The sequence below is a fragment of the Carettochelys insculpta genome, chromosome 15 (assembly GCF_033958435.1).
Source record: "Carettochelys insculpta isolate YL-2023 chromosome 15, ASM3395843v1, whole genome shotgun sequence".
Lineage (NCBI taxonomy): Eukaryota > Metazoa > Chordata > Testudines > Carettochelyidae > Carettochelys > Carettochelys insculpta.
In genome coordinates, this window is record NC_134151.1 from 13,676,069 (window position 1) to 13,690,337 (window position 14,269).

A 14,269-nucleotide genomic window follows, 5' to 3' on the forward strand; every position below is an offset into this window, starting at 1 on the left:
AGCATGTAGGATCATAACGTTCTTGTGATCAAAATTATGATGTTGCAGATGTAAAACACTGCCTAATTCCCATAAGAACACATCTATTACAAATCAGAAAACTTGAATATAAATTGAGAACTGACCAGAAGATCCTCTGTGTGTTTATGCAAGAATTTTATGCAAGAATTTTTATGTGTGTTGACTTGCTTTGATCTCAATTCCCCATCTCTGAATAGTAAAAAAAAAAAGTGCCCCAGCAAGATTCTATTTATATTAAATGGAGATAGATAACAAAGACTCTAAAAAACACTGCCAGAATGTACAAGGCACAGTTCTACCTCAGTTGATCAGCTTGGGAAAAAGTTCAATGAGAAGACAATTACATAACCACCTGAAAGGAATGTCCATTCAACACCCAGAAGGGTTCACTAACTGCTTGTATTTAAACAACATGATTAAATAGTTGACTTTTAAAAAATATTTTGTAATATGGATGACCTGAAAATGCATGTGATTAAAAGAAAAAAACGAGTCCAAGAGTGGTGAATACACTGCTTTTTTGATGTATTAGTGTTGGTCATGCAAATAGAGAGGAAAATCTGCAATTACCTTATTGTGATCTGGCCTGTTACATGTTAAGACACAACCACCAATATAATCAATGCCCACCTAAAACCCACTACCTAGCTTCCTCCCCACAGAAAATCCATATCATTCATTCATTCATTCAAGAATAACATTGCTGAACTGTCTGTGACAACCTTGTCATTTTCTTTCATCACCCAAAACAGAATCTTCCCACATACATCATTGATCCATTAAGGAAGACATGATAGACATCAGGACCAAAGTCCACTTCAGAATCCCTCATTCTTGGCAATTCCCACACAGTTAGCAGTTGAGACTGAAGGCCTTGTCATATTCTATGAATATTATGAATGAGCACAAGTTGTCTGAGCACAAGCCCAGGTGTCTAGAAACTGGGAGGAACAATCTGAAGAGGTGATGTGAATACACTGGCTCTTGTCTATCTTACCACGGAGTAATGCTCACTCATCTAGACAGATGACTATCACTCATCACTTGCCAACTCTCAGTTTAACAATTTTATCCACTCTCTCTGGCTACATCTACACTAGAGGGCTTTTTGTTTGTTTGTTTTGGTTTTTGACAAAACAGACATTTTGTCAACAAAACCTGCAGAAAGTCCACACTAAATACACATTCTGTAAAACTATGGTAGACAGAACTCGTCATTTTTGGCAGAAGGCTGTCGACTCTCCCCCATGAGGCAGAACACCTTTCTTGACAGAATCTGTCAACAAAAAAGATGTGTGGATGCTCAGGGAGCCCTCTGTTGACAGACAGACAACCCTGTCTGCTGTGCTTCCAGTCAGCCATTCTGTTGAGAGAGGTTCGGGCAGTCTGGGCACTCTTTGTGGACAGAGCGGATCACTTTTGTGTTTGGGCGCACTCTGTCAACAGAAGTTTTGTTGGAAGATCTCTTCCAACAGTGACTTCAGATGACAGGTTGCTGTAGCATAGGCGTAGCCTCTGGGTTTAACCCTTTACAAGCATTTATTCACGACATGGCATCAGAGGGGAAGAGATCTGGGGAAAGGCAGCACTCATGAATAAGTGAGAACAGAGAGTAATGTACCAGGGGTTCACATAGTTACTCTGACAACTTCCTGTTTCTCCTTTTGGCTTAAATAATGAGTCTGATTCAAGGGGATATGCTGGCCATCTACTCCAATCAAGAGCTTTGTGGGCAGTCCATATGGTGAACTAGGAACTACTGGCCCATACTACATACTAGTATCAGCAAGTTGCTCAGTGGTGGCTGACATATGAGAGTTCCCTTTAGACTTGTAGAGCTGGGTTTGAGTATGCAATCTCCTAAAAATTTTTCTGTCACAGAACTCATTAATTCACTTTCTTTTTTTTTTAAAGAATGAGCACAAACATGCACATTCAGAATTGAAAACATTCAAAAATTTAACAGCTTCCCCAATCAATTAAAATGCCTCATTTAAATTATTGATTTTGCCAACTGCTAATTTAAATGAGGGCCTTTGCAAATAATACCAACCTCAGAGATGGCTGTAAAAAGCCTACACCACTTAACATGTTCTAGCACCAAGTGTCTGAAGTGATAGAAAATATATTGAAAATGGTTCAAAACTAAGGTCATTTGTATATGGCTAAGTCCGTTCACTCAACTAACTCTTCATTAATACATCCATGTTTCTCCTGCTGCTGGAACAAAAGTCCAAAGTAGAAGAAAAGACGGCTCTGGGATTTTCTTTCCTGAGGCAGTACAGTAACTATCTCCACTGCAAATAATTCTACTTCAGCTCTTAGTCTCAATATTTTGTTGCAATGAATATAATAGATTATTTATGCAACTTGTAAAATGTATTATATAAAAGTTAATTAATTTCTATTTGTTGCCTTTTAATTTAATTGAAAGCTTCCAGGTTCTTCTATTACAAAAAATGGTATAAAGAGTAGGTTAGTTTATTGGTTCTATGCTGGTCACCATTTTGTACTTGTGAAATTGCACTAGCAGATATCTTGATAACTGTAAATACCTACACTATGTCTACACTAGAGAGTTTTGCGGACAACACTGGGGTTTTGTAGACAAAACTTGCTGAATGTCTACACACAAAATGTGTTTTGTCAACAGAAACTGTTGACAAAAGGGTCCCCTGGAGCATTTACAGAGCTTTTTTGTCAAGAGAGTGGATCGAAAGATCAATCCACTTTTATGTGCAGCTGCAATCTGTTGACAGAAGTTTTGTCAAAACATCTCTTCGAACAGAACTTCTGTAGACAAATGCTTCTAGTGTAGACGTAGCCCTAGAGTCCTTCAAAACTGTTAAGCTCTGCCAGCTTTCCTACCACATTTTTTTTTTATTTCGTAATTTCACTCTGAACAATTTGAGATATCTTTTCCTTTGAGTCTGCAGAGAACACAGTGTGAGGGGTTTGGTCAGGTTCAGAAGTACCCACTCTAATGGATGCAAGAAGACAACAGGAGAAGGAGGAGAAGCAAGAGTACTCTGGTGTTTCCATTTAAGAATTAAAGTCCTATGACCAGAAGCCACATTGGTCAGAAAAGAATGATAAAGAGCTCTAAATTAGAAATCTCAGTTGTGCTTCTTCTAGAATCTAATTGCTGATTTCTATTTTCTATTACTTTTAAACCAAGCTACTTGTTTTTCATTGCATGTGTTTTAATACTCATTTGTAAAAGATTTTCATTTTGTTCACTTGCTAATATTGTAAAGGCAAAAAGATTTAACACTTCGAACAAAAAATACATAGTGACCCACATGCCACTGAAAAGCTCATGTTTTACTTACCTCAGAGGATCTATACACTACTATAGGTTTCCAGTCCACCCTTCAGGTATTTTAACACATTTTTGTCAAAATTAAAAAAAAAAACTTGCCCAAAAATATTGGGAAGAGGAGGGATTAGAACTCCATAATGAAGAGAGACCTATATTAAAAGACTTTAACAAAACCATTTGTACAGAACTTCATTTGTTGTACACTGCTTCTTAATGTCCCTGCATTAATAAAATCTTTAGAAGGCTCTCAATTTATCATAAATCAAGGCCAACTGCAATATCATTTCACATTTCATTTTCATATCCTCTGTGACCTTTCCCTTCCTGGCTTCTGCCAGCACACAGTGACAAAGCATCAGTCTTGGGAATTTCACCTTTGCCTATCAAAACCAAATCAAAACAACACAAAAAGCAAAACCATGGGCACTTCTTGCAGTTTGCTTTCTTTGCAAATTGCTGCAGCTGCTTGAAATTAGTTACATGTACTAGGCTCCCTCATAAAACTAGGAATTCATGATGCAACAGCTTTTCGGGCAATCAGCCACAGAACTCAGAGAAGAAGGTGGGGAATAGTTAGGCTGTGAAATGAACAAGCTAGGGCAAATTAGTGAGTTATACTCTGAGCTGATGGGATTAAAAGATATAGAATAATTAGTTTTATTCATTTATTTAGGGAGTATGTAGGTAGAAAAAGTGGTTACATCTAAGCACAAAGGAAATGTTAAGTATGAATTTACAGCCAAAGGATCTATTTTGTCCTATTCCTCTCCCCCTGCCCCTTTATACCACTCCTTGGCTGTGGCCACACTTCAGAGTGACATTGAAATGGTTTATCCCTATCTGTTATTTCGAAATAAGCTATTTCAAAATGAGTGGCATGGGAGTGACTACACACAAAATGCGGATCGATGTTGTGATCTGCAATATTGAAAAGACTCCCAGTCATTTTGAAATAGATCGGCTACACAGCCACAGCTTCATTTCAAATTAACAGGGCAGGAAATGGTAAAGACAGGGTCAAATGGCTGACAAGCCTTTCCTGGAGCACGGGCGAGCCAACCCCTTAAAAGGACTCCTCCCAAACACATCCCCCATGCACATGCTGAGGACCCTGGCTGCTTGCAGCAAGGGACCTCCAGCACAGCACTCAGCACAGCCTTGGTTAGCCACCACACCACTGCCTGCTATGAACCTGCAGCACTTCACTGACGGGGACACCTTGGACGTCATGGCCAGCCTGATGGCCATTCTGACAGCATGCCGCATGAGGGTACGTGCTGCCCAACATAGCCAACCTCCTGCAGGCTCCCCCGCACGGTGCATCCGGAGCACCCCCCTTCCAGCCCTGCTGTCGCCTCTGGTGGTACCCCACCAGCTCCTTGACTTTGGAGCGGACGTGGCCAGGGGTCTGGAGGGGGTGGCCCTTTGCAGCGAGGTTGCTGGCGAGGTGGGTGAAGGCGTTTCTCTTCCACCCCTCCATCCTGAGCATGATGCCCTCCTTCCTCCAGACAACCAGCAGGTTCTGGACTTCAGCTTCCAGCCAGAGGGCCCTCCTCCTCTTTGGGGGCTGCCCAGAGCCCTGGCAGCCCCACCGCCCAGACCCCTTGGCTCCACAGTGATCCTGAGGGTCTTGGCTGCTGGCCAGTGGCCCAGCAACAGTGGGGTGTCACTTTCTGGGGGTGCTAGGGAGTATCATCTGGCCACCTCGTGCTCCTACGTCTGCCAGCACACTCTCAGATTGCTGCACAGGGTTTCTCTGTCCATGCAGCTTTAAGGCACCCGCAACTGACAGCCATAGAGCTCTGGCTGCTGGTGGAGGGGCCAGCTCTGTGGAGGACTTTTCATTTCAAAATGGCAGCCAGGGAGTGGCTACACACACAATTTCAAAATTAAAATCGAAAGGAGGAGTTATTCCCAAAATGGGAGTGGAATAACCATTTCAAAATGAATGCCTTTTAATTTTGAAAATTAATTTTGAAATGAGCAGTTGCTGTGTAGTAGCAACACATTAGTTTGTTCACGTGGCCATTGTCACAGCATGATATATATGACATGGGATGTTATCTTCACTTGTTAATTCTGTAAGATTAATTATTTCTGGAAGGCCAATTCCTATTGGCTAGTAATATACAAATACAGGTCAGGATATCAGCAGACAGTTTGCATACTTTGTATTCTACAAAAATGCATGAAAACATTAATGACAGTATATTCTGCAGATGTTCCAATCACTGACATCATCAGCAATGGAGGTTCTCTTTGGTAACATTAGAAACCCAAAGTAAGGTCATTATATGTTTCCACGCCAAAGATACGTTGCTAGTAGAAGTTAGCTTGAAAGGGAAAAGAGGAGGTTCCACTGCTGACCAAACAAGGTGCAAGTATTAATCTTGGGGTGAGTGAGCTAGTTTCAATATCTGTTTGTTTTGTCTTCCTCTTTCAGGTTATTTAAAGTTCTGCAATCAGTTGAGATTGTGTGTTCAGGGACAGTTTGAGCCTTTGTTCCCTGGATCATCTTCAATAAGCCTCTTCAAGAATCTGAAATTGTGAAAAAAAGAGTCTTACTAAGAGTGGAAAATAGGTCCAATTACAAAAGATGAACATAAACGAACACCACTAGCATGAAGGGCACTAAATGAGATCAAACTAGCTAGAGATATAAAAGGTAAGAAGAAAGATTGTATAAATACATGACATGAGGAGAAACATCAAGGACAGGTTAGGCCTGTTATTCAAGGTGGGAGGAAATCAATGAGAAAATATAGGAATGGCAGAAGTGCTAAATGCTTTTTTATTTCAGTTTCTCAGGAAGTTTCGTAGCAATTGGACATCTTACGTAGTGAACGCTAGTGAAAATGTTGGATCTGAGCAGAGGTGATGTAATTGTGGATAGAAGAGGGGGGACTCACAGCCACTCTACATATTGTCTCTGCCTTCACCCCCTAAAACTTAATATATATGTAAACAATTAAGAACATAAGAATGACCATACTGGGTCAGACCAATGGTCCATCTTGCCCAGGATTCTGAATGGCCCACAATCAGCAATGCCCTGGAGGGATCATCGAGGAGGAATACAGGTGCAGATACCTCATACTATACCTATCTATTTTCGTATGTTCAAAATAGAAGGAATGCTTACCAATCTCACATTTTTTTATGGTGACTGACTAGCTAATGAATTGTAACCTTCACTGAAGATGTTCAAATGGTAGCTGCTGGTGAAGTATTTCCCAGCCATATCTTGAACACAGCTGGAATTCATTCTAAATGATAATAATTAATATTTAAATTCTCTGTCTGTTGACTAGAACTTCCATTTCATAATAGTGCATATTCTAGACACCGAGTTCACATCTAGCAATGGGGTCACAATGTTCCTGGATAATTAACTGTGGTTGCTAGGTAACCTCATGGAAGTTTCTCCATTGCAAAATCATTAAATCACACTTTCATTTTAACCTCAGCAACAGTGTAGCTGTTTTTTGTATAATTACCACTGTGTAGATTAGGATGCTGCTGGTCCATTTAGAGAATCATTTAATTATGTATTGCTAATTTCAAGCACTTCCACTATATTAAAATGTTGTCCAATCTCTTGCAGCAAAAGGTACTCTTATACATGGCTATCTTTCTTCATAGCTGTTTTATTCCTTGCAAATCACACTGAGATGACAATTTTGGCATTTTTTCACTCTCAGTATTTCAGACGTGAGTCACTATTACACCTGGGCATCACATTACAAAACAAAAATATACCTATGAAGATGCCTATGTTTCACTACATTTCCTCACCTCTTGATGTCTCCAAAAATAGATATCTTTCTGGAAGATATGCTTTAGTCAAACACAAGGTATTGGGGTCAACATAGTGGTAAATAGATTCATGTGTATGACCTGTATTATACGAGAGGTCAGACTCAGACAAATGGTCTCTTCTGGCCTGTGAACCTATAGAATTCTGTATTTACCACTTACAGGGCTTGTCTAGACTAGCCCCCTCCTTCAAAGGGGGCAGGTAAATGAGCCCAAGTGGAAAATAACAGGGAGGTGCTGAGCTGCATATCCAGCACCTCATTAGCATAATTCCTACCACATGAACTTTGAAGCTGCTAACTTTGAAGCAGCAGCAAGCAGTCTAGCTGTGGGCACTTTGAAGTAGCCCTGTAACTTCAAAGTTCCCTTACTCCTGAAACGTTTTGTGTAGACACAACCTAGGTTTTTTATGAGACGGTCATGTGAAACAATGAAAAATCTTCCTAACATCAAGCGATAACCTCAACATCAATCACTTCCCCCTCACCCACAAGTGGTACCCTGTCAAAGAATGCTATTAGGTTGGTTTCACACAATTTGTTCTTGACAAATCCATAGTAACAGAGAGGTAGCTGTGTTAGTCTGTATTCTAACAAAACAAAACAACAGTCTTAGCACTTTAAAGACTAATAAAATAATTTATTAGGTGATGACAAATCCATGTTGACTTTCACTTAGCACCTTTTTATAGACGATAACTATATTTGCCCTTTCCCATTCCTCTAGAATCTCTCGCATGGCTCAGGATATTTTGAAGATAATCACTAATGGCTCAGATATCTCAGTCAACTCCTTGAATATTAAGAACATAAGCATGGCCACACTAGGTCAGACAAAGGTCCATCTAGCACAGTATTCTGTCTTCCAACAGTGGGCAATGCCAGATGACCCAGAGGGAGTGAACAGAAAAGGTAGTCATTGAGTGGTCCCTCTCCTGTCATCCATTTGCAGCTCCTAACAAAGAGAGAGAGGCTAGAGACACCATTTCTACCCATCCGGACTGACAGTCATTGATGGACCTAACGTCCATGAACTTATCTAGGTCTTTTATTTTTTTTTGAATCCTGTTAATGTCCTGATCTTCACAACATCTTCTGGCAAAGAGTTCCACAGGCCTACCATGTGCTGCATTAAGAAAAACTTCCTTTTGTTAGTTTTAAACCTGCTAGTGATCAATTTCATTTGGTGACTCCTAGTTCTTATCTTATGGGAATAAATAACTTTTTCTTTTTCACTTTTTCCAAAGCTGTCATGCTTTACTAGACCTCCCTCCTTAGTCTCCTCTTTTCAAAGATGAAAATTTCCAGTCTTTTTAATCTCTCTTCACATGGCACCTGTTCCAAACTCCTAATCATTTTCCTTACCCTTTTCTGAACCTTTTCCAATGCCAGTGTATCTTTTCTGAGAAGCAGAGGCCACATCTGCACATGGTATTCAAGATGTGGGCATACCATGGATTTATATAGCGGCAATAAGATATTCTCTCTTTTATTGCCTACCCCATTATTCCTAACATTGTTTGCATTTTTGACTGCTGCTGCACATTGAGTAGATGTTTTCAGAGAACTATCCATAATGACTGCAAGATCTCTCTCTTGAGCGGTTGTAAATTAATTACTCCATCATTTTGTATGTATAGCTGGGATTATTTTTTACAATGTGTTTTACTTTACATTTATATACATTAAAGTTCATTTGCCATCTTGTTGCCCAATCATTAGTATTGTGAGATCTTTTTTGAAGTTCTACACCAACTGCTTTGTTAACTATCTTGAGCAGTTTAGTAGCATCTGCAAATTTTGCCACCTCACTGTTTACCCCTTTCTCCAGAACATTTATAAATAGGTTGAACAGGATTAGTCCCAGTATGGACCCTTGGGGGATACCTCTAGTCACCAGCTTCCATTCTGAAAACATACCATTTATTCCTATTTTTTGTTTCCTGTCCTTTAACCGGTTATCAATCCATGAGAGGACCTTCCCTCTTATCCCATGACAACTTACTTTACTTAAGAGGCTTTGGTGAGGGACTTTGTCAAAGGCTTTCTGGAAATCTAAATACACTATATCCACTGGATCCTCCTTGTCCACATTCTTATTGGCCCCCCCTCAGGGAACTCAGTAGTTTAGTAAGGCATGATTTCTCTTTATAGAAACCATGTTGAGTGTTCCCCAACACATTATGTTTATCTATACATTTGAGAATTTTATTCTTCACTATAGTTTCAACTAATTTTCCTGGTACTAATGTTAGACTTACTGGTCTGTAATTGCCAGGATCACCTCCAGAGCCCTTTTTAAATCTTGGAATCACATTACCTATCTTCCAATCATTTGGTAAAGAAGGTGATTTAAAGGGTAAGTTACAAACCACAGCTAACAGTTCTGCAGTGTCACATTTGAGTTCTCTTAGAATGCTTGGGTGAATGCCATCTAGTCCTGGTGACTTGTTACTATTATCAATTTCTTCTAAAACCTCCTCTAATGACACCTCAATCTGTGACAATTCCTCAGCTTTGTTATTTTTTAAAACTTTTAAATTTTTTTTTAACTTTTGGCACTGTACCTCTTAATTTCTGTTTAACTAATCTCTTCATTTTTGTGTAGTTTCCCTTTCTGAAATTAAACGTCACATATTGGGCTCCTGAGCTATTTTCCCCACTACAAGGATGTTAAATTTTATTACACTGTGGTCAATATTTCCAAACAGTCCCAATATATTTACCTCTTGGACTAGATTCTAGAATGTATTTCACTGAGCAATTTGAAGATATCTATGATGTGATATCTTTGAAGATATCTATGTCTTTTTTAAACTTTGATCCAGATGTGGATGGGGTGATGTTATGTGGTTGAGATGTTAAACATCTGATAAAGATGTGGCTAATTGATAGAAAGGATTAACCAGTTTGCAGGCTGAATGACCATGTCTATTACTATAGCCTTGATTTAGGATCAAAAGCAAATATAAACCTTTGTGAAGAAACTTGATTATAGTAGTATTATTGCCTATATGTCTCTTGACATATATAGGTTGATATATATAGGCCTATATGAAGGTTGTGCTAAATTGTATATTCGCTGTTTAATGGATAAATTACCTTGTGCTATTTGGTGACTATTTGTTCTGTTCATTCCCCTGAGGCACCTAGCATTGGGCACTGTCAAAATTCAGATTTGGCCTATTGAGGACCTGGAACCTGGTCTTTAGAAGTTCCTGTTGTCCAGGACTATGGACACATATATCAAGAACCCACAATAAAAACCCATAAGTCTCCTCAGTCTCCACCTACACCTCTGCAGCTTGGGCTACTTTATCTGTGGACTTCATTGTGGAGTTGCTGTGCTGTCAGGGACAGAGAGTAATCCAAAAAGGTTGGAAAACTTTACTGTGGTGGACTATTCCTACCCCATGGGAAATGGCATAGCTATTCTTGGAAATGACTTTCACTAACACGAGTTATCAACACAGGCATCGTATGAGACTAGGGTTTCACAATCGCATCCCAATTTCAGGGGCAATTTATCAGATTCCTTGTCACACAGTCCCTTGCCTCATCCACTTATCAGTTACAGACTAATGGGCCAGCAGAAGGAGTCAATTAAATCTTGGAGCACTATCTTTGGTGCTTTCTGAATTAGCGCCAGGATGACTGGCTTCACCTGCTGTGCTCTTCTGAATTTACCTATGCACCATGCAGCCCATGTACCCAGATTTACCTGCAAGCTCCCCAGTATCAGCTGCTGTGGACTTAACTTGCCACATATGCCAGATGTTTTGGCAATGTACCAAAGATGCTGTAAACACAATGTGGCCAGGAGCACTGGGATGCCCCCAAACTAGCCACAGATGGCAAGCTGCATCTCTGCACCCAGAACTTGAATTGAGCTGCCCACCTGCCACACTAGATAACCAAAACATGGGTTCTTCCAAGATTATAAAATGAGTAAATCCAGTGGCCTTCAGGTTACAGCTGCTCAAATCCTTGAAGATGTACCCTTTCATATTTCACTTTTAAAGGCCATAACTGGGAGCTCATAGTCAAACCACCCCCAATAACAGCTTGTGGAAAGAAAGAATGTTTGGTCCACTGAATCCTCAGTTAGGGGAACACTTTCTTACCTGGTGGATTTGGAAGTCTACCATCTGGACAAGCAGTCTTGGTAATCAGAAGAGAATGTTCACGCTCCAGACCTATTTCAAGAGCTCTATCAGAAGTACCCTGAGAATCCAGGCCCTGAGGTCCCCTTGAGACTTATTCAAGACTGGGTAGTGTCAAAAATCAAGCATTGCAGCAGAGCCAGTCTCTGGACAACCTAATGAGCACATCTGGCCGGCAGCTGGCTCCCTGATTGCCTACACCAACAAACTGCTGTGAATGACATCGGCTAACTTGCTCTTAAGCCCACAAGTAGCAGTAGTTCAGAACCTGCTCAAACCTTTCACCCATACTATGTATGATAGCTCCTGTGCCTGCTTATTGCCAACGTTGACTCTGACTTGGATGTAGCCTTTGCCTTATTTAGGCCGTGTTAACACTTGCTCCCAACTTCAAAGGGGGCACGTTAACCAGAGTGATGGGAGATTACTAATGAAGTGCTGCAGTGAATACACAGCATTTCATTAGGCTATGTTTCCCCCGTGGCAACTCTGAAGCTTCAAATGTTAAAATGCTGGCATGTGTGTAGCTGCATGCACTTTGAAGTGCCCATGCTACTTCAAAGTCCCTTTACTCCTCAAAATTACTCCTCTGGCTACAGGCATGCCAGCATTTTGAAAGTTTGAAGTTGCCACAGGGGAGAATTAGCCTAAAGAAGTGCTCTGTATTCACTGCAGCACTTCATTAGTAATCTCTCGTCACCCACATTAACACGCCCCCTTCAAAGTTGGGGGCCAAGTGTAGACAAGCTCTTAAGTTAATCTAGCTCTGGCTTCTGACTGGCTCCAATCTCCTGCTCCAGCCACCAGAACCAGCAGCTAACACCTTGGCCTATGAGATGAGTCATGTGATATGATGGACGCACATATTTTCTGGTGCTTATATTGTGATCTATGGCATATATTATAATAACTACATCCAAAGATGAATGCTAAATAAATGACAATGCTGTGCAAGTCTGCCTATTAAAAGTAAGATCATTACTGTAAAATGGAACAGAATGTAAATAAGAAATAAATAAGAAATCAAATCTATAGCAACGGGAGAAATGTGGAGTAGTTAAATTCCCCTATGGTTCTTTTGCATACTTATGCTCTTAAAATTTGTAAACCATTCCCACACTTGAAAAAATATTACCACATTTTCACCCTAATTGTACAAGGTGGCTGTTTACTGAAAGCAAACTAATGCACTTACAATTTTTTCTGTTCTGTTACTCTTATGAGAAAATCTTATAGCCTTGAATGGAGAAATGTGTCTCTCACTGTCAGCTTCGGTCTTGATCACAAACCACAGCAATGAATGGAAGTCTTTGATTGACTTTAGTGATATTAGGATAGTTCAACAAGGTGCCAGACCATAGAAATTTATAGAGAATTATTTAATTTCCTATCAGGGAATTCTTAGATAATTACAGAGCTTTCTTATACCAGTTCATCATCTGATTGATCTAAAAAAGCCATAAACTACACACTGAAGTAGAACACTATACAAGTGCACATCTACATAGTACATTATGCGTCAAACTTCAGAGCAGGAGATGAAGTAACTGAGGAGAAATTTCACATATGATTTTCCACTAAAATTTCAGCCTCTATCAGGCAGTGAGTAAGACAACTCCTTAAGTAACTGTATTTTACAACCTAAATATTCTGCCTGCCAGTTCCCACTGTTAGACAGAGCACTTTGCTACAGAAACAGCTCTCCTAAAAGCAGTTACATTTATGACCCTTTACACGGTGATCATATTGCCAGCTGTCAGCGGCTAAACAATTCACTCTGAGGAAAAGGTTTTATATTTACTAATGAAAAACACTCTAGGTATTATCACTAGAACCAGATGAAGCCAATTATTGCTTTTTTTCTTTATATCAGTAGTCAAACTGAATGTAGTGCATCTACCTGCTTCTTCATTCAGGTTAATTGATTAAGTTCATTGTTTTTATTTACTAATATATTTCTCATCACTTTTTCTGTACGACTCTTACAGGGCTGTACAAAACATTGATGAATTAAAACTCCACAACTAATGTGAAGTTGGGAACTATTATTATTCTAGAATTTATAAAACATTTAGGTTTGTACTAAAGAAGCTCTTTTATAGTTAACAATAGAGCAGATTCCGCAACATAACTGTACATCTCCAATGCCATATAGCTTTCTAATTTTTTCATTATTCGTTATCTGTTAACGAAGTCATGTCATATGTTTTATTTTTAGAGTTCTCTCACAGGACCAATCTGCATTCTAATGGAGCAGGGAAAGAACAAACAGTTCAAGGGGTCCTGAATAAAAAGGAGTGAACAAAAACTTTGATTCAGTTCAGACACAGAATACCTGACAGTGAATGCTGTTCATTATTACAAAGCCCACAAAGCATAGACTCAGTAATGACATTCCCAAGTTTTCTTGAATGTAGGGTGATTAGTAGGAATGTGACAGATTGAAATCTATGGATCTTTTAGTGGGATGGTCATTATAGTACTTTTTTCAGCTTCTGAAAACAAGTCTGCAACTTTCTACTGTACTCTGTTATCTTTATTCCCTCCATTATTTTCCCAGGGATTGAGGTAAGGCTGACCGGTCTATAGTTCCCTGGATTGTCTTCCTTTCATTTTTAAAAGATGGGCACTACTTTTCCCTTTTTTCTGTCATCCAGTATCTCCCCCAATCTCCAAAAGTCTTCACAGATAATGGCCAAAGGGTCCTAGCTGGGATGACTTAGTGGGGGTTGATCCTGCTTGAAGCAGGGGGCTGGACTAGATGACCTCCTGAGGTCCCTTCCAGCCCTATGATTCTGTGATTCTGTCTTCTGTGTCTGGACCCAGTCATACTGGCAATTCACTTCTTGATGGCATTCTGCTGTCTGTAGGCATGGACAGCGGTGTTCTCTTGTTTTCCTTGATAGGCCTGTCTTTTAGCAGGTGGATTCTGGGTACACACCAGGCTC